Consider the following 17,953-nt stretch of genomic DNA (forward strand, 5'->3'; position numbering starts at 1 on the left):
TGGACGTTCTGATAGCTCCTTTGCCCTCGCAGTGTGGGGCCAAGGTGCAAAGTCTGTACAAAATGATTGGTAGGCCGCCATGCCAGGTTTGCTGGCTTGGCACACATTCAACTGGCAGATTAAAGAGGAAAGAATCCAATTTTCTCAGCTCTGAACACCTCAAGCTAGCCTTCCTTTGCTTGGCAGCACAGCGTTTCCAAGACTCACCTACGTGCACTGCCTTCAAGCCGATTTTGTCCCGCTGCAACTGTACTTAGTGGAATTATTGCACAGTAAGGGGAATTAGCAGTGATTGGGATAAAAAAAAAAATAAAAAATTTTAAAGAAGATATTTATGGCAAAACCTGCAGGCTGAGAGTAAACGAATCACAAGAACATTACAAATAATAAAATGGATAAGCCTCGTTTCGCACATCTCAAATCAAAAATAACCTTCAAACTATCCATTTTCAACACAAGCAAATAGCCCTTTCAAGTTCCTGTTTAACATAACACTTGCAGAGAGAGCATTCTGGGTCATTTAGCATCAATGTTATATTAAGCAAACGCACACACTGGCCTCACTTAGGGGACCTGTGCAGGTACCTTAGTTAGACAGTTTCCTTCAAAACGGGACTTTATAATCACCCATGAAAACAAGCCAGAGGCCTCAGGTGAAGAGTGAACCGACGAAGCCGCTTCCTCCACAGAGACTCCATTATAAATCAAACAGTACTATACCGACAGGGAAAATCAGGTTTCGCGGGAAGTGCTTTATGGACAAAACCGTATGTCACAGAATAACCACACCCGTATTCTTCATTTTACTTTCATTAAATTAAATATTTACTCACTGATCCCACCTATCGGAGTTAGAACCCTAATTAAAAATGAAAGTACTTGTTTATTCCATATTTGCAAATTAAATAGCGAAGGAAAAGAGGGCTTTAAAAGACTACAGACGCAAGCCCCCAAAGAGCAGAAACGCTGAGCGGTGGGCGGGGGGTCTCTGTTTGTAGTAGAGAAAGGAAAGCAGTCCAGCCAATGACAATAGGAAGCGATGCGTCTGATGTTTGAGAGCCAACCTGCTGCCTCCCATAGACACCAACTCCCGGGGGTCCTGAGATAATTTCCTCACCGTCTCACTCACTACCGCACCCCTCACCTCCGACGGACACAGTAATTAACCACGCTGACTGGAACTCAATCGTCCTCGGGAATCAAAGCCGGCCGGGCAAGTGCAGAGAATCGCCTATGTGAGCCAGGCAAGACGCGGACAAAGAAAGCAACACTTTTCCGGAACTCAACCTCGTCATTCCGAGTCTCTGTCAGATGCCATATGGAAGGCAGCAGATTGGAACAATAGATGCAATTATGCCTTTGCAATGAATACCTGTCTAGATGGGATTTTCTAGCAGTCCACGGGCGGGAAAAGAAAGTAATGGCATGGCAGCGTTAACAATTACATCAACAGGCACATATGGTCAAGCGTGTCCCAGAACACTGATTGACAAGTACCTGGCACAATCCAAAAAAAAAAAACCACAGAAAAAAAAAGGGGAAAAAAGCTTGTTTACGTGATCCTTAGGAGACGTGTTAAATACTAACAGGCTTGGCTATGCGGAGACCTATTGTGAGACAGGCTGCTGCACGAACAACTACCTCCAATTAATTTTCCTCAAGGTGGCAGAACATGATAGAAAAACTCTTATTAATAAATAAAGGGATTTTTCAAGGCCGTGACAGAAAGACCCTGGGGGCCAGGGGGAGCACAATGGTGAGCAATGACCCGGGGTGCCAGGGTCCGAGGCCCGTCTGTGCAACACCCCGGGCAGCAGCTCCCGCTGTGCCTGCTCTTAGATGTGCCCCGCCCAGCCGCTGAGCCCATCACCGCGGGGGGCAGCCCCATATCACACCACGCCACTCGCCACAGACGGCCTCCGCCGGGGGATCCCGCGCCCTGTGGCTTTGTGGAGCGGCGGTACACGTAGTCCAGCCCCTCATAGCCCACACCTTTCACACCACGCCGTAGCACGGCTCAATTTTTCGATTGGCATCTGCTCTCAACGTGTTCGACGAAAAACAAAAAGGAAGAAAGAGGATGAAACAAGGACGTCGTTGTGGCGCAGCAGAGAGCAATGACGACAGCAAGAACAGCCGGCTGATATTTGGAGAAACCGGAGTAATTCCACAAAGAACTGGAGGTGGGAAGGAAGGAGGACTCATAAAGGAAGCCGATTACAACCCAATATGGTCCTCAACGATTTCCCAACACGTACCACCAAAGTACTGAAAGGACGACCCAGAGCACGTTCAGTAGCCACCCCCGGGACCGCCTTCATCTTCATCGCACCGGGGCACACTGGGAAATAACGCAGGCATCGGAGCCGCATTTATCTCCCTGTTCCAGCAGTAAAGAAAATGAAGTGCGCCTAATCAGATATACGATGAAGTCTTTTTAATGAAATAAGATATCGGATTTTTCCTTTTCCTCTCCTTCACATGCGCAAACCGAAAATCAATATACTCCAGCTCCACGACATCCACGGCCGAGCGATTCGCCAGCATCGGGTTTCCAAAGCCAGGTTTCCGCCACTTTCTTCCCAGCAATATCACTTTCGGAGATTCTCCCGTTCTCTCCATTATGGAGACATGCTTCCTGGCAGTGGTCCAGCACAGCAGAGGGGTGAAGAGTCAGGGACAAAGCGTGCTTCGGGAAGGGTCTTCTCCAGCGGCTCATCGGAGCGCCACTTCCTCTCGTTAGTCCCAGAGAGGGAGCAGACCGGTGCTTCGACTGCCGCGACTGCAATTACTGTAGATCCGTGAACTGACACGGCTTTTCTCCATCTCGAGATCAGGGCTAAAATAAGATCGGGTGTTAAAATAAAAAGCCCTGCTGCATTGTTCTGCTGCTCGTAATTCACAAGACAAATTGCTACTTGTCTGACTGCGCGATCTCCTCTACATGTCTCACGGCTCACAAGCTTATTTCTGCCACGTAAGGAATGCGAGTCATACTGGCTCCTCTGCACCAGCTGTGCACTACAATATGCTAGAGTAGAGAGGCGTGGAGGACAAGACACGTCCTCTTCTGTTACTGGGAAAAGTTCCCAGTGTTTTACGAGTAGTACCTACACTACTCGAGCCCCCACCCACAGCAAGTGCAGTGAGGGATGGTTTTCCATTATGGAACCATGGACTTGGTTCATTAGCAAAGCCACTGAGCACATCCTGTTGAGGCCATTTTAATTATAGAGCAATTTTAAAACCAACCACTCAAAACCCAAACTCAGAACTCCAGACACCGGAACCCGATGTAGTCAGTCGCTGCTGCAGGCCCATACGGGCTCGAAAGCCAAGAGCAGGACTCGGAACACGCAGGGGAAACACAATCCCGTCTGCAAAATCCACCCGCTTCCATTCAGCAGGCAAAAAAAAAAAAATCAAAAGAGCTGAGGGAAAAGTCAATCCCGTGTTGGGGGAGGGGAAGACACTCAGGCTTCAAAGCTTGTGGAAGCGAGGTGTGCTGTGACCAAGCCGCCCCAAAACGCAGATTCGGAGGTAAACATTTCACACTATAGGCGTGATCGAAGGATTTTTAAAAAAAATAACGTGGTATGGAATCCTCTATTCCATACGGCATTTCTTAAAGAACAACACATTCACGGGTGGGCCACTTATGGACAGATGCTACTATAGTGCTATGGCTAGCAGCTAAGTAATGTGATTGGGTTGCAGCACAGCAGCAGGTAGTGACAGTACTTCTATTCATCCGAACATGCATCAACCAGCGTCCAGTTTTTAGTTCCTATGGAGCATTTTACAAATAAAGGCAACAAAATGTCACAATACTCACTGTCGTCGTCAAAATTAACTGGCTGTTGTAAAATACATAGTGTAGCTACAACAAATTAGACCAGCTGGTCATGACTTGCTACAACAGTGTCCTTGGTTCTGTAGTTCCTCTACAGTTAAGTGAAAAGACTATGAGGAAATTTAATGGACAAGACACTCACTTGTCCTTTAAAGGGATTAATGATTCTCGCAGAGAATAATAATGCAGGGAAAGCACACAGGCGTCTAACCCTGACGTTTGCAGCTAGACAGCGACAATTGGACGTCACATTAAGGTATGTTACTTTCTCCAAAGAAACCTCAAATCTTGGCGAGTGAGATTGTTTCTCTTCCAATTATTTGCTACCTACACAGCAGCTTCTGTTTTAAACAGTGTCTCCTGGCCTCGCTGACGTCAGGGCACATCAAGAGAATACACAATCACCTACAATACATTTTCTCTTTTGTAGTGTCGTTGGTGATGCCTTTTAAAGTAAAACGATATATTTAGGGGTTAGACGGTGGTGTTCACCTCACATAAAAAGGTATGACATTCACGAGCACTGCTGACAGCGGTACAGTAAGCGCTTTGCACTGTCCAACCTCGGAACACCCCGCCACAGCTCTGAGGAGCATCTGAGCTGAACGCGCAGCAATTTGAAATATATGCCATGGGAATCTCTGTTGAGAGAAGCTGGAGGGCATGAACAAACAATGCATCAAATTCCCCAGACTAATTAATTCTAAAGCTCTTTTTGATAACTCAAAGCCTTCCTGGAAGCTGCGTGCGAAACAGGTTTAAGCGTCCAAACGTCAGGCCAGACTGCGGAGATAAGGCGAGCCGAACCCAAGCAGAGCCGGCGTCATTAGAGGGAGTTATTTGCGCCGACGCAAGCCGATGCCGAGAGCGAGGCTTGCCGTTCCAGTGCTGTGTAATGGAATGCTGTTCTTAACGCGCTCTCTCTCCTCGCTTCTCATCCCTGCGTCGGGGCTTATGTCCTGCTGGAGGGCAGGGTTGCTTTTGTTTAGCTCCATGCCTGAGCTCCTGCGGTCCCTTGTGGAAGGAGGGGTAAGTGTGTGAGGAGAAGCCCTGTGCTTTAACACTGCCAACGTTGCTCGTTCGGAGACGAGGAGACCCCACGCAGGCTGGAACAGTCTGAACAAGCAACACCTGCTTCTGCCCCAGTACACCGTGGGCAGAACGCTGTATGCAGCATTGTGGTTGGCATTGACGACAGAGGCTAGTACAGCCGGACGCGGGTCCGACGCCATTAGCGCGGCTAAGACAGCGTTTTATTTGTTTACACTGAGAATTACACCTCCACGCTGGTTATCGGTCTTCCGCAGATAAGAGCCCTATAACAGAAACAACGAGCTCGGGCAGACACAAACGCGGTTTGGGCCGCGTGCCGGCCCCGACAGGGGGGATTTATTCAGAGACCGCCAGATGATGGATTCTATCTATCTGTCCTCGCTATCTGCAAAGCGACTCTGCAGCGCCTCTCGCTCATAAACACGGACGGAAAAGCACTTGACACAGATCCGGCCCCCAGCCGATTCCATCAAGCTCGGTAAAGACACAGGCGGCTTCATCTGCAGAACTCGGCGCACACACACGTCGCACCTCTACAGACCACCACCATGGTCATATCTGTGTCAGTCACAGCGTACACGGTTGCGTGCGGCCTTCCACTGCGCGCAGTCCCACTGCAACAACCACGGCAGTATAAGATTAAAGTCTTTATAGACTTGATGAAATGAAATAAAAACACAAGATTTTCACCCCACTCCCTTCAGCCATTTTCCTCATTCTGTACACGGTGTATAAGCTGCGCGCTCGGAAAAAAGGAAAATCAATATGAAGCTAGCGCCACATATTTGATATCTTGCATACATCTCAAACTGGAAGAGATTCATAATTAAAAATGCGTGTTTAAACATGGACATCCCAATTCCATCAGCAGCCTCTCATGAGTTCTGGACGCAGGAAAGCAGAAGTCAACCATCAAGTTCCACTATTCCCATCTTTCTGCTGGAACCAGGGCATGGGGTAGGAGGGGTGGGCAGGACCAGCCTTCACCCCGTGTCCCATCTCCCCTCCAGCTACGCCGCTCGGGCACAACTCCTCCACGAAACTTCCTTGTCTGCGAACAGACGTGTTTGGACTCCAAGGGTGCGATCTGAAGCCTTCCTCATCAAAGCGAGCGAGGCCGCCTGGCCTCGCCGACAACAAACGGAGCCGCGTGCACCGGCGCGGCGAAACCGCTTTCGATCGGTGACTCCGCCACTCCTGTGTCACCCGTTTCCCCAGTCAGGCGAACATCAGCTACGTGCAGTGAAAACACAAGAGGACTGCTGCATTTTAGAAGTAAAAGCTCAATTTTAACCCGTCACCTGCCTGCCTAAAGTGGGGGGGAGGGGGGGGGCATGCTCTGTTGACACAGAGGCAGTCAGGAGTCGTGCTAGAATGGGCGGCACTCTGGCTGCACCAGCCTCTCGACAACACTTAGACAGACACACACACACACAGACACACACACACAGACACACACACAGACACACACACAGACACACACACACACAGACACAGACAGACACACACACACAGACACACACACAGACACACACCACTGGGTTGGGGGGGACACGTGACTCAGGAGCACTAATGATTTGTGCTCACAAAGCCTTTCCCTGAAGGGAGAGATGTGGCTCTTGCCGGCGTCCGAGCTGCAAAACAGAGCCCCGAACAGAAGGCCACTCCGGCCGCAGACCTTTAATCCCCTTTACAAGCCTATTTTTACGCCACACGTATCTGCTTTCATGGCGCTGCGCCCTCATGAATGTATAAATACACGAGCAGCAGCCACGGATTTGTAAAGAGGGGCGCCGTTTCACATCGCCACCATTAAAAAGCTTTTAACGGGCTCCTTGATTAGGACACATTTGTCTTGCGCAGATTAGTCACTCAGTTCCAACGGGGGGAAGCCATATTTGTTTGAAACTACAAAAAAAAAATGGCAGTCGAGTACAGTTGGGCAGAGGAAGCCCTGCTCTGTAACTGAAGAGTGAAATGACAGAGAAGCAGCGTCGCGGTGACGACAACACGCATTTAAACAAAGAGTTACAGAGAACGGAACAATTTCTCCCGTTTCCAAATGACATGCCAGCAAACGCAGAAGGGAGAGAGGGAAAAAAAAACAACATTATTAAAACCAGCAGACAGTTTTTCTGCTTAATGGCCGAGGGCGCTCTTCACAGCCGGAGCGCTGCTCCTCCAGCACAGACTCTCTCCATCACGGTGAGAGAGCACGTTTAATTATTCACGGGGCACCTGCAGGGTGGGGAGAGGCGACGGACGCGGGGGCATGCACGTGCGTGCAGGTCTGCTGAAGGAGCAATGCTGCAGGCGAAGGCGTCGCGTGACGCCAAACCTCCAACTACAGCCGCCAGGGCCGCTAAGCAGCTGAACGAGACGAACCCGGCCGTCACCCGGCGGATCGTGGTGATTGGTAATGCCTCCGATTGGTAAATTCCCAGAAACGGAATTTAAAAAGGGGACTCAATTCTCTCCTGGCAGACCGGGGTTGAATGTTACAGCCATTATACGTGCAGGAGTCCGGGGAAAGTGGACAAGTGGAGAAGGTCCTCTCCACCTGGCCGAGAGCAGCCATCTGATCAGCCCTCAGAGGGAGGGAGCAGACAAAGAAACTTGACTCTGTCTGCCATGTGCACCCTCACTAGCGGCTGAACACAGAGTAAAGTGGACGAACGGGGGAGGCTGCATAAAAGGAAGGACCCCATTCCAATGACAGAGACCGGCTTTTGCAGCCATCGGCACCATTATTGGAGGACACGGCCCAAAAAAAGAAAGAGACAGCCAATCAGAGAGGGAGCTCCTCCCCGAGCCAGCCTGCTTGGCTGCGATCTTGCCTGGTTGACTGCAGTGTTAAAGGTGGGGGTGCTAATTGGTTTGCTTTCTTTGATCTGCAAACGAACTCTGTAATCCGCCTTAATCATATTAACGCAAACCCTTGCAGCCATGCGGAGCCATCCATCCCCCCACACACATCCACACACACCCACCCACCCACCAAAATACACTTTTTCAAGCCTTACACAGCCTTCACACACACAAAACAGCAACGGATACCTCAGGTTGTCACCTCCCACCCATAAGCAGCCCCCCATAACTCTTCAACCAGGCTTCCCTTCTACAATGTGATGGCACCCAGCAAGGCCAGTGGTACGTTCCGACTGATCTCTGGAGCACATAGCGAGCCTGGTCAGCAGACAGGTGGCCACTCATTGGGGAGGCCAGCCTGCCACTTCCTGTCCACGCTGGAGCTCCAGCATCTCCGCGGCTCCTCAGGAACATATGGCGTTCCTACATCAGCCCATCCTCAGCAATTCCACCGGGCGATCTTCCGCTGGCAGAGAACACGTCCCCGCCAGCCGCTTGCCATTATTAATCCTCTCTTGCAGCGCGAGCCATAGTTAGACGCGCTAGGCACAATAAAATATTGATGTTTAATTTAAAGCTGCTTTAGCATGCCGGTTTCTCTACATTGGCTTCCACCAGCTCCGTTTCACAGCATTTGTTATCGGTGAGTAATTGCAGTATTATATGCGCTACTAGGTACCAATGCATGCACCAGTAACGAGACCGATTAACATAACATACTACAGGAGTACCGGAACCGAGTGATACATATGATGTAATCTGTAGGAGCACGAGCAGTCAGGCCCGGGGAGATTGGCGGGTGCACTGTGCAGGTTCACCAATTGGTAATCAGTACAGGGGGGATGCCCCCGCTCCCTGGGCTCCCTGCCCACGCCACGCCATCCCCCGCTCAGTGTGAGGGCCACAGCACAAGACGGCTACCGGTGCTCACGCACAAGGCCAGCCAGCGTTAATCTGCTCACGCCGAGCGTGTCACGCCTGAGGCTTCATAAGCCAGCCGAGCAGACACGCTAGACACAAACGCGCGTTCCTATGCGCCACGCCCATCGTGCTCGGCCCGGACCGACCTTTACAGCATCCAGGCCAGGAACAACCATCATCAGGTGATTACACGGGAACAATCTGGTCCTCACTGTTGCTTCTAGCCAGCACTTTCACGCGGAGCGCCGACATGCACGCATGCAAATACATGCAGTCATACCACCACCACCACCCCCACCACCACCTTAACAGCAAAGCCTCCGCCCACCCCTACCCGCCAGCATGAATGCAGCACCATGCAGCATGAAGCCAGAACGACAGAGAGGCTGGGTTTCATCTGATGATTGGGGGAAAATGGTAGAGAAGGTTGTTGGGGTTGGGGGGGGTCTGGCATTGTTGTCGGAATCACATACTGGGCGTTACCATGGTGACCCTCTGGCAATGACGGACTCCTAGCTGTAATGAGTGTGCTGAGTCCCGGAGGGACCCCTCTCTCCAACCCTGGCCCCTCCTCCCCCCTCGTGTAACAGACCTTCAGCTCAGCTAGGAACGGATGCAATCCGGCAATCCGGCCCACACAGTCCAAATTCAGAACGTGTATTTGGGCTCATTCATGAAACCCTCCACAAAAAGAGGCCACACACCTATCAAACAAAGACAAGCCCACTTCAGTGGGGGAGGGGTCAGGGGGTGTTCAGTTCACCACGGAGGATGCACCCCTCTCAAACACAGGTGGGTACTGTCTGGTGGGCTGGACATGGCAGCTGCCTAAGCCCACCTCACCAAAGGTAGTGCAGTACAGGAGGCGGGCCCTTCAGTAGGACAAAGCCCCGCTGCCGCTCCACTCCACAAAACAATCGCAAGCTTAAAGGCAGCAAGGGTGCTACCGTTTATCCGAAAGCTTGCAGGGCTAAAGAAAACAAGGAGCAGGCAAGCCATGACAGGCTGCTATTAAAACCGTTAGGCCAACAGTGACGAGAGTAGCGAGGTGCAAGGGATTTCGAAAACAAAGGACTACAGGCATGCGTGCGAGCACACACGCACGCACAGAGAGCCACTGCAGACAGGTAACCTGAGAGGACCTCCAGTCCAAGCTGGATGCTGCAGTATGCTTCGACACATTCATCAGCCAATAAACATTACATCAGATACAGCAAGGCAACTCGATGCTGATCAATACCAGCACAGGAGCTAAAAGGACGAAAAAGGACAATCCAGTGGAACAGGCTTGCAACAATTCATTAGCAAAGGGCACATATCTCGTATGAAAGCACCCACACTGTGCCGAGCTACACAGCAACGCCACATTCAGCCGCCCTTCGATTTGATAAATGAATACAATATGAACTTCATTCGGTATCGACTCAACCTTCTGCCTGGGGGCGGAGCCATAGAGGAAACATAAAGCCAGATACTCCTCAGCATCGCTCGTTCAGCAGGACCTGAGCCATGCAGAGGAAGTCAATTCACTGCGCAAGAAAGCACTACTAGTTCATGGCAAAGTATTACCATTTAAAACAACTAATATATAAAAACAAAACAGCAATCATGCTTCTGTCCCCCAGCCTAGATTCTGTATTTATATTGAGCAGAGGGTCGCTGCATGTCAGTGGCCCCTGACGTCATGAAGACAGACACCACCTGAAAGGCACCTCCAAGGTGAATACCAGCTCTTTGCATGCCTGGCCCTTTAAACCTGGGCTCCCCGTACGCCTGCAGTAGCTATTGTGCGTCTATACAGCCACTCTCCAACCACTTTGTGCCACGATAATTGGGGGAAGGAATGAGTATTGGCACACGGATGAAACAGACGGTTTATCTGCCTACTGGAAGATACTGCTCGGCACGCAGCACGCAGCTCCTGGGAGAGCGGGGGGCCTGTGCAAGGACTCGCTCGCTCACTGAAAGGCGAGAGTCGCGTTTCGATTTAATTACAGGTCTCGTGTCAGATGGATCCTTCTCCAGAAGCTCTAAATTGGAGGGAGGAGGTCTGAGTGTGAGCAACTGTCTTTCATTCACTTTTATGCCTCCCGAAGATCGTGAGAAGAAAGGCAGAACAAAGTCAGTACATGACTCCTGAACCCGGACCACTGTTGGTCTGGATGATACCGAGTAATGTAATGAGCATGTAAGGTTATGCATATAACCAAGTACTTCAGGCCTCATGTCCTCCGGCATTAAAAAGCCTCCTGGACAAACAGCAGTGGCGGTCAGACGGCACAGATCAATCTGCAAAGACAGAGGAAAGTGTCCAGTTTTCCTAACAATGGAGACGATGACGACTAAGGGGCCTCTGCCGGGACCCACTGCTCCTTTCTCACAAAGCACAAGTGCTGTCTGGCCACAGCCTAGCTGAGTCAGATTTCTTCATTTTAGTCAGAGGCCTTCACCAAGCCTGTCCTATGTCAGAGTGTGCCCAATTCCCTTGAGAGGGATTTTAATAAAACATTTTTTTTTAAAAAGATATCGATGCATTACATATGCTGTGGGTCAGCATGCAAGCCCCAGAGCTTGGCACTGCCAGTCAGGCACAATCTTAGCTCAGTGACGGTTCTCCCTGATGAGGCCAGGAGGAAGCACAGAAACACACGCTGGTGTTCACGCATCGCACACTGGCTCAGTCATGTGCGGTTAGCCTTTAAAACGAATGTCTGCAAAATCACACCTGAACCAGGACAGTGAGCTCAGACTCGGCTGGAGCAGTTCCAGGCCTGAAGCCCAATCCAGCACATGAATGAACATCTAACCCTTAGCAAAGGACGTCACTGGATGTCCAGCAACTGCTGGCTGGACCTCCGGCAACTTCCAGCATAATCAAAAAAAAAGCAGCCACCATGCTCCTGTACAACCACCTCCCCCTATCTGGCATTCCCAAAACTGCCTGTTGCTCCCTGTGGAGAAATCTTCTGGTCTGCTGCATTTCCTGGTTGGATGGCCACCTTTCGCCACTCCACTCTGGTCCAGTATTCCCATTGCACATTAATTTGCATGTCATTTGCAGAAGGGGAGACGGTGGGGGGTTGGACCTCCCAGCGCGGAACTGATTACTTCCTGTTGAGGTATCGGTTGAGGATGGCAATCAGAGGCAGCTCGGTCCTCCCTGCAGTCCACAGAGGATCCAAATCACACACAGACATGACTCTTCTGAAAAGCGGTCCTTGTTCCAGGCAACTCTGAAAAGCTCCTTTTGAAGCCACAGGCTACAGGAAAAATCCCTAATATCACCTAACTGAATGAGAGTCCTAACAAATTCAATTATGGGGGAAAATAAATTAAATGAGGTGGGGGAAAGGGATCTTTGCCGTTACGGATACAGTAAAGGCTGGGGAATAATCGAAGATATTTTACGTGTTGGTGCAGGGAGAAATAGAGCCATTAGAGGGAAGCAAACAGATGAGGGAGGGCTCTCCAAACAAAGACCACGCATGAAGGACTGACACTGTCCAGGCACTGTGCGGTAGTTAAACAGCCAGGGCAAGGCACCAGACACAGCAGCATAGAAACATATTTACTTACACAAACATGAACACACACACACACACACACACACACACACACACACACACAGAGAGAGAACATACAAACACGCAGTCATGTCCAAATAATGAGAGAAGCTACACACACACCCATGAGCAAGAGGAATTCACAAACACACTTTTCCTACACGAATAACACACAGATATACCCATGGGCCCAGCACAGACAGCCCCCGCAGTGGCTGGACACAAAGACACGCTCTCCTGACACACATCCACGTTCACCCACAGGAACACAGTGCCACACCGCTCTCGAACTTTACATTCGAACCAAGAGCCAGACTAAATTGCCAGAGCATACAGTAGACATGCAGAAGTGCGCACACAGGGAGAGAGTGAGGGAGAGAACCAGAGAGAGAATCATTCATCTGCCACTTTTGCATGACTTTAAATTTAAAGGCTACATGGTTGAGTATGAAACCTCACGCTGCTGGACGCCTCCTACCCAACATGTGCTGTTTTTCTACATTATTACATCTTCTACTGGTCCCCAGAAAGAAGTGCTACAGATCACCATAACTGGCAGCAGGGACATACTGGCACTAAAAAAGTCGTTTACAAACTCAGACTCTTCAGTGCACCACTAGTTTTCTGAAACCACAATGAGTTACTCCAGGTTCCTACATTTCAAAGACAGAACACGGTTCCTCCATTCCGCCGCACTGACCGGAACACGTCCAACCAGCCCGCAGTAACCCCAGTAACCAAGCAGACGGACCCGACGCATCGGGCCGGACCGATCGGTGAGAGGCAGAGCACACCCTGCATCATTTAAAGACAGTTCCCTCCTGGCTCAGCGAAAAAGTGGAAGCCTGGAAATCTCTCTGTCATGGCGCAACCCCATAAAGCCTCTGTCCCACACGTCATCCTTTCTCCTCTCTGCCGAGCGCACCGGGGCGCGAAGCTCCGCTGCTGGGGGATGGGCGGGGGGGGGGCACTGCTCGTGGAAAATAGAGGTCTTCCATTATACAGGGGGAGGAAGGGGCCGGTTCTTACCCAGAGGCCCCCTCGGTCGGGGGGGCTGATCACTTACAAGGCGTAAACTGCATGTTGTGGCAATAATAACACCGGCTACAGCCTGATTGTGTACAGTGGCCTTGGACGTTTGTAGGCTGTAATGGGGCAAAGGGTGCATGAAACAATCAATAAAACCAGACTGACGTTAATGCCGATGGCCCAGGAATCCTGAGGCAGCATCTGTGCCGAGCTCTCGCACACACAGCTTGATGGCTCGCTCACACAGTCAATTAGCTGTATTAATTAACTGTCCAATACATATCATTTAAAATCAATTTGGCCCTCTTTACTGACTCTCTCAGGCATAATTTCAAACCAAATAAGGCTGAAATAAACGTAAGCATCAATTGTGCATAAAGAGACGGGTGAGCACTCTGTTGGCCAGATTGATGGCGAACAGGAAGCAAAAAAAGTAAACACAAATTTAAACAAATTTTAAAAAGGAAAAAACAAACAAAAAAAAAACATCACAACTGTAAGTAAAAAAAAAATACTGCCGAGATTCCCTGAAATATTGAGTTCAACAAAAGTCTGTTATTAAAATTTAACATGCCATTTAAAAAGGGAATTCCATTCTCACTGTACCCAGATTTCCCAGCTCACGTTACACAAACAGGCCGTGCTCACATTCAGCCAAACGATATTAAGCAGTTTTAGAAGAGCTCAGCCAGTGCTTCTGGATTAGAACGGCAGGCCTGTGTCCCACAGAGGCGAACACAGGACGAGAGAGGCCCGCTGCTTCCTGGCCAAGACAAACGCCAAAGACTGACATCAATTTGTATGAATCTGTCCAGCAGGGCCTCAGGGGGGCGGTGACGAAGCCCAGGCTGACAGCGTCAATGGAAAGGTCGTTCATTGGCTACTGCTGTGGTCTGTTCTGCCAATAATCAAATAGCATCTCAGAAAGGTACAGTAATGGAAAAACAAGGAGGGAGGTATAATTCTCTCTTGGCGTAAGTGACGGGGCAGTGGTGCTGTGCTGCCTCTGCAGTGACTAGCAGACTTATAGCTGTCTGCTGCAGTGCTAGTCGTGCACCGCTCCGCTTCGTCCCCGGTCTCCCTCTACACGCCATGCGCAACTCACCCCACACGGTCCCCTGCTCCACCGAGCCTTGCCTTGTTCCGACCCAACATTCCTCTCAGGGTCACTCCATCCTACTGAGTGTGCTCTGGGGTGGGGTGGATCTCCCAGATAGCGGCAGCCGTAAGTGACCGCAGCGGGCGAGGGCAGTTGCCGTCTCGGAGGCCCCCAGAGCGGGCGAGCCCGAGCCGAAACGGGCACGTCCCCACGACGCCACTCTGCCGGGGTCGTCCGGAGAGCACGTCCGTGGGCAGAACGATTGGCGCCGGCGTTTGAGCGGCCGAAGCCGACACGTCGGGGTGGGACCTTCACACAGGGTTGAGAGGTGCACCCTCCCTTCCGCGCTTGCCGATCTGTTTCTGCTAGCAGACTCCACACAAGGGGCTTCTCGCTACAACCCAAATAGAAATAAGGTCACCTCAACAGAGCAGAGCACATCCCACATCCTGCTTCCAGTAGTAATTAATAATGGCACTACCGATGCTGCAATAAGCAGGAGACCCAGGAGACGCAGCGCTGCTGTAGGGGGCATGGGAGAACCAAGCCCTGGGCATGCGTTTCCAAACGGTAGGGGCTCCTTTCCCTCACCAGATTTCGAGAGAGTGCCACCGGTCCTACCGTCCTAGTCAATGTGGTTCTGCAGGTTTGAAATCGTTCTGCACCAGTACACCCACAGTTCTCCTCCCCCTCAGCCAGGCAAAGAACACCTACTAGCCAAACACCTTCAGCAGGCATGCTTTACATGCCTGTAACAGTCCACTGCCATCCAATCCCCCAGACACAATGAGCAACACAGCTACAGGAGCAGATGATCACGGAAAAGAAAATATCTTTTGAAACCAGGCAACCGAGGACTGACGTGGCCTTTTTAAATTGTCACCTTTAACGCCCCTGCGCCATGAAAGCATGCGCAGACAGGAGTAAACGAGGACCGTGGGAAATGAGCTCACAAACGCACCTGAGAAAAAAACGGCTCGGTGGAAGTGAAGGCAGGTGGCAAAGATCAAGGTTGCCTCCCCACCCCCCTGCACAGACACCAAAAGGTGAGCGCAAGCTGGTGGTAAGGAGCACGCGCGCAACAGCCTCGCGCGCGCGTGCTCTACGGCGCCGAGCCTGGACGCCAAAGCTCTCGCGGCGTAAATTCCTAAGCAGGGAGCCAAGACCGGGGATGAATTATTTATGGAGACCCTTTGATTCATGTCAGCAGCTCCGGCGGATGAAATGATATTTATGGAGCCCCGCGGGCGAGAAGGGCAAGGTGGGGAGGTGGAGTTAAAGAGAGGGGCGGAGGGTGGGCGGAGCCTCGATACACGCAAGGTGAGTGGGAGCCGGGCATGCAGCCGTGGATCAAGACAGCTTTTTCTTCTTTTTTTAAAAAAAAAACTACAACTGCCACTGAATTTGGCAAACATTTTCCTATTTCCTCTTGTCCCATTTCCAGGTAGCAGACGTAGGCTAGCAATGAACTACTGGACACCTGGTGGTTGGACGCTGATCAGCATAATAGAAAAGGCATTTTTCTGTTCACTTACAATTTTTTTCCCCCGTATAAAGAGGCCTGGAGCGAAGGCACGTCTGCTAGCACACCACATTAAAAGTTTAACCAGGAGATGCAGCTCGGTGAAAGTAACTGGACAGGAATTTGATTACAGCTCACACATATCAGCTCTCCTCGTAACCATATTAATTGTTACAGTCTCCCAAATATAGCATACCGTTTATAGTTTAATGGAGTCATGAAAATGGCTTGCAGCCAACAGGTTTTGGGAGGGTTGTTTTTAGGTGGGAGGTGGGGGGTGGAGAGGGTTTTCTTTTTGCTCACATTAAGAAAAAGAGAAAATCACATCACGCTGCTTCAACGTACTTCCCAATATGGGAGGTGTCAAACTCCATGAACAGATTGAGGGGTTTCATATTACACATGTAAAAATATCCCAGACCACACACGGCCGATTTAATTAGAGAGCACAAACTACAGTCGCTAAGGAAAAGCCGTCTTCTGAAAGGGTTCAACCCTCCTTCCAGCCAAGTAAAAGGAACATGTTATGATCCAAAAATCACTTTAAATATAATTTTCATTGACCACCTAAAGATTTTTCGAGCCACATTTATACCAACACTGTGTGAACTGATGGTGTTAATAAAGTAAAATAAGCACAAATGAAGCAGTATTTCCCTTGGGTGAAACACACACACACCCAAAGACTGAAGCAATACTGTCTCAATGTTTCTGTCACACAGGAGTGGTATTTCAGTACACAGTTGGATTTCCAAATGCAATATATGGCCCAAACTGTCAGACTTATTGGGGCTTATCTGTCGGTCAGTGAATGCCAATTTTTAGGAAATAGTAAAAATAGCAGTCGTACATTAGCAAAATACCTCACCCATAGAAGCACAAATATAAGCACGCATTCATTTTCAAAGCTTGACAGCAGGCCATTGTGACCTGTGTGGAAGGCAACGTTAGAACATTATGATTAATAGCCAGAGAAATTAATCATTAATAGAGATTTGGGCTCTCAGTTTCCATGTGCCTCATAACATCATTGATGTCTCCATGGCGACAAGCACCACAGCCAGACAGAGTGAGGTACTGGGTTGTAGCTTCCTCGCCTCTTGTAGGTTAGATATTTTGGAGAGACATGTTGAGACAGCTGCTTTAAGACACCTTTTTTTTTTTTTTGGAATCACAGAAAAGTTTTTTTTTTTAAAACAACAACAACAACAAAGGGCGCATTCCCAAAGTTTTTCCCCCAGCAGGAGCACTGCGGTGCAGTTTCGCCTTCTTACAGGCGAGCCATGCTTGAGCCACATCAGAGGACTCTGCACACCAGCGCAGAGCGGGGCGGTGCGTAGGGTTAGGAGTTGAACAGTCTGGAGCACGGGTCGCCTCCTCCTCCGGCCGGTACCGCCTGCATGGCCCCTGCTGAGAAGTCTCAGATGTGGCTCGCGAGGCGGCCGACACGCGGCCCTGTGGCCCGAGCACTGTCCACCTTTCCCCGCTACATGTTCATAACATCGATACTTCCACCTTCCCCCGCTACATGTTCACTGCTCCCAGGGAGGGTCAATAGGGTAACAGGAGCCCGATAGCCTCTGTGATGAACACAAGGATATCTCTTGAGACGACTCAAAACAGACCCTTGCTAGCTTTGACCGGGCGTGTTGCTTACAGGGGATTTTAAAAACTCCAGGCATACCTCTCGTGGTATACGAGCCCTCCTGTACTGGAACGCGACTCTGAGGGTAAGCGTGTTCCCCCTCCACGCAAGCTCATTCTGCATGCAATCAAGCCAACTTCCAAAACACTGAAGATCAAAGCATGTATTCACATCAAGAGGAAAACAAAAGTAATGCTTGTGGACCTGAGTTATGGCATTCTAAAAGAGAGCCACAGTGAACAAACCCTTTAAAAGCCTCACCGATTTACTATCCTCTCTAGTTTTGCTTAGGCCCTTTTCCCCACATAAAAAGGTTGTCATGGCTTACAGTACACAGAATTGATTACACTACAAGACTCACCACTGCTTGCCCCCCCCCCGGCACTGAATGTGGAACACT

General features: G+C 50.2%; 1 protein-coding gene and 1 long non-coding RNA gene across 10 annotated transcripts in view; one reads left to right on the forward strand and one right to left on the reverse strand.

Annotated features, from left to right (window-relative positions):
- The window catches only part of neo1a (neogenin 1a), an 82,519-nt gene that overhangs the window by 54,128 nt on the left and 10,438 nt on the right, over window positions 1–17,953 (reverse strand). The gene's annotated exons all lie outside the window — the stretch shown is intronic.
- Window positions 13,908–16,194, forward strand: LOC145657115 (uncharacterized). The gene is made up of 3 exons (XR_014122966.1): window positions 13,908–15,432; window positions 15,597–15,706; window positions 15,831–16,194. It is a non-coding gene; the product is annotated as an uncharacterized LOC145657115 (long non-coding RNA).

The sequence above is a fragment of the Electrophorus electricus genome, chromosome 3 (genome assembly GCF_041902795.1).
Source record: "Electrophorus electricus isolate QZ-2024a chromosome 3, ASM4190279v1, whole genome shotgun sequence".
In the NCBI taxonomy this organism is placed as follows: domain Eukaryota; kingdom Metazoa; phylum Chordata; class Actinopteri; order Gymnotiformes; family Gymnotidae; genus Electrophorus; species Electrophorus electricus.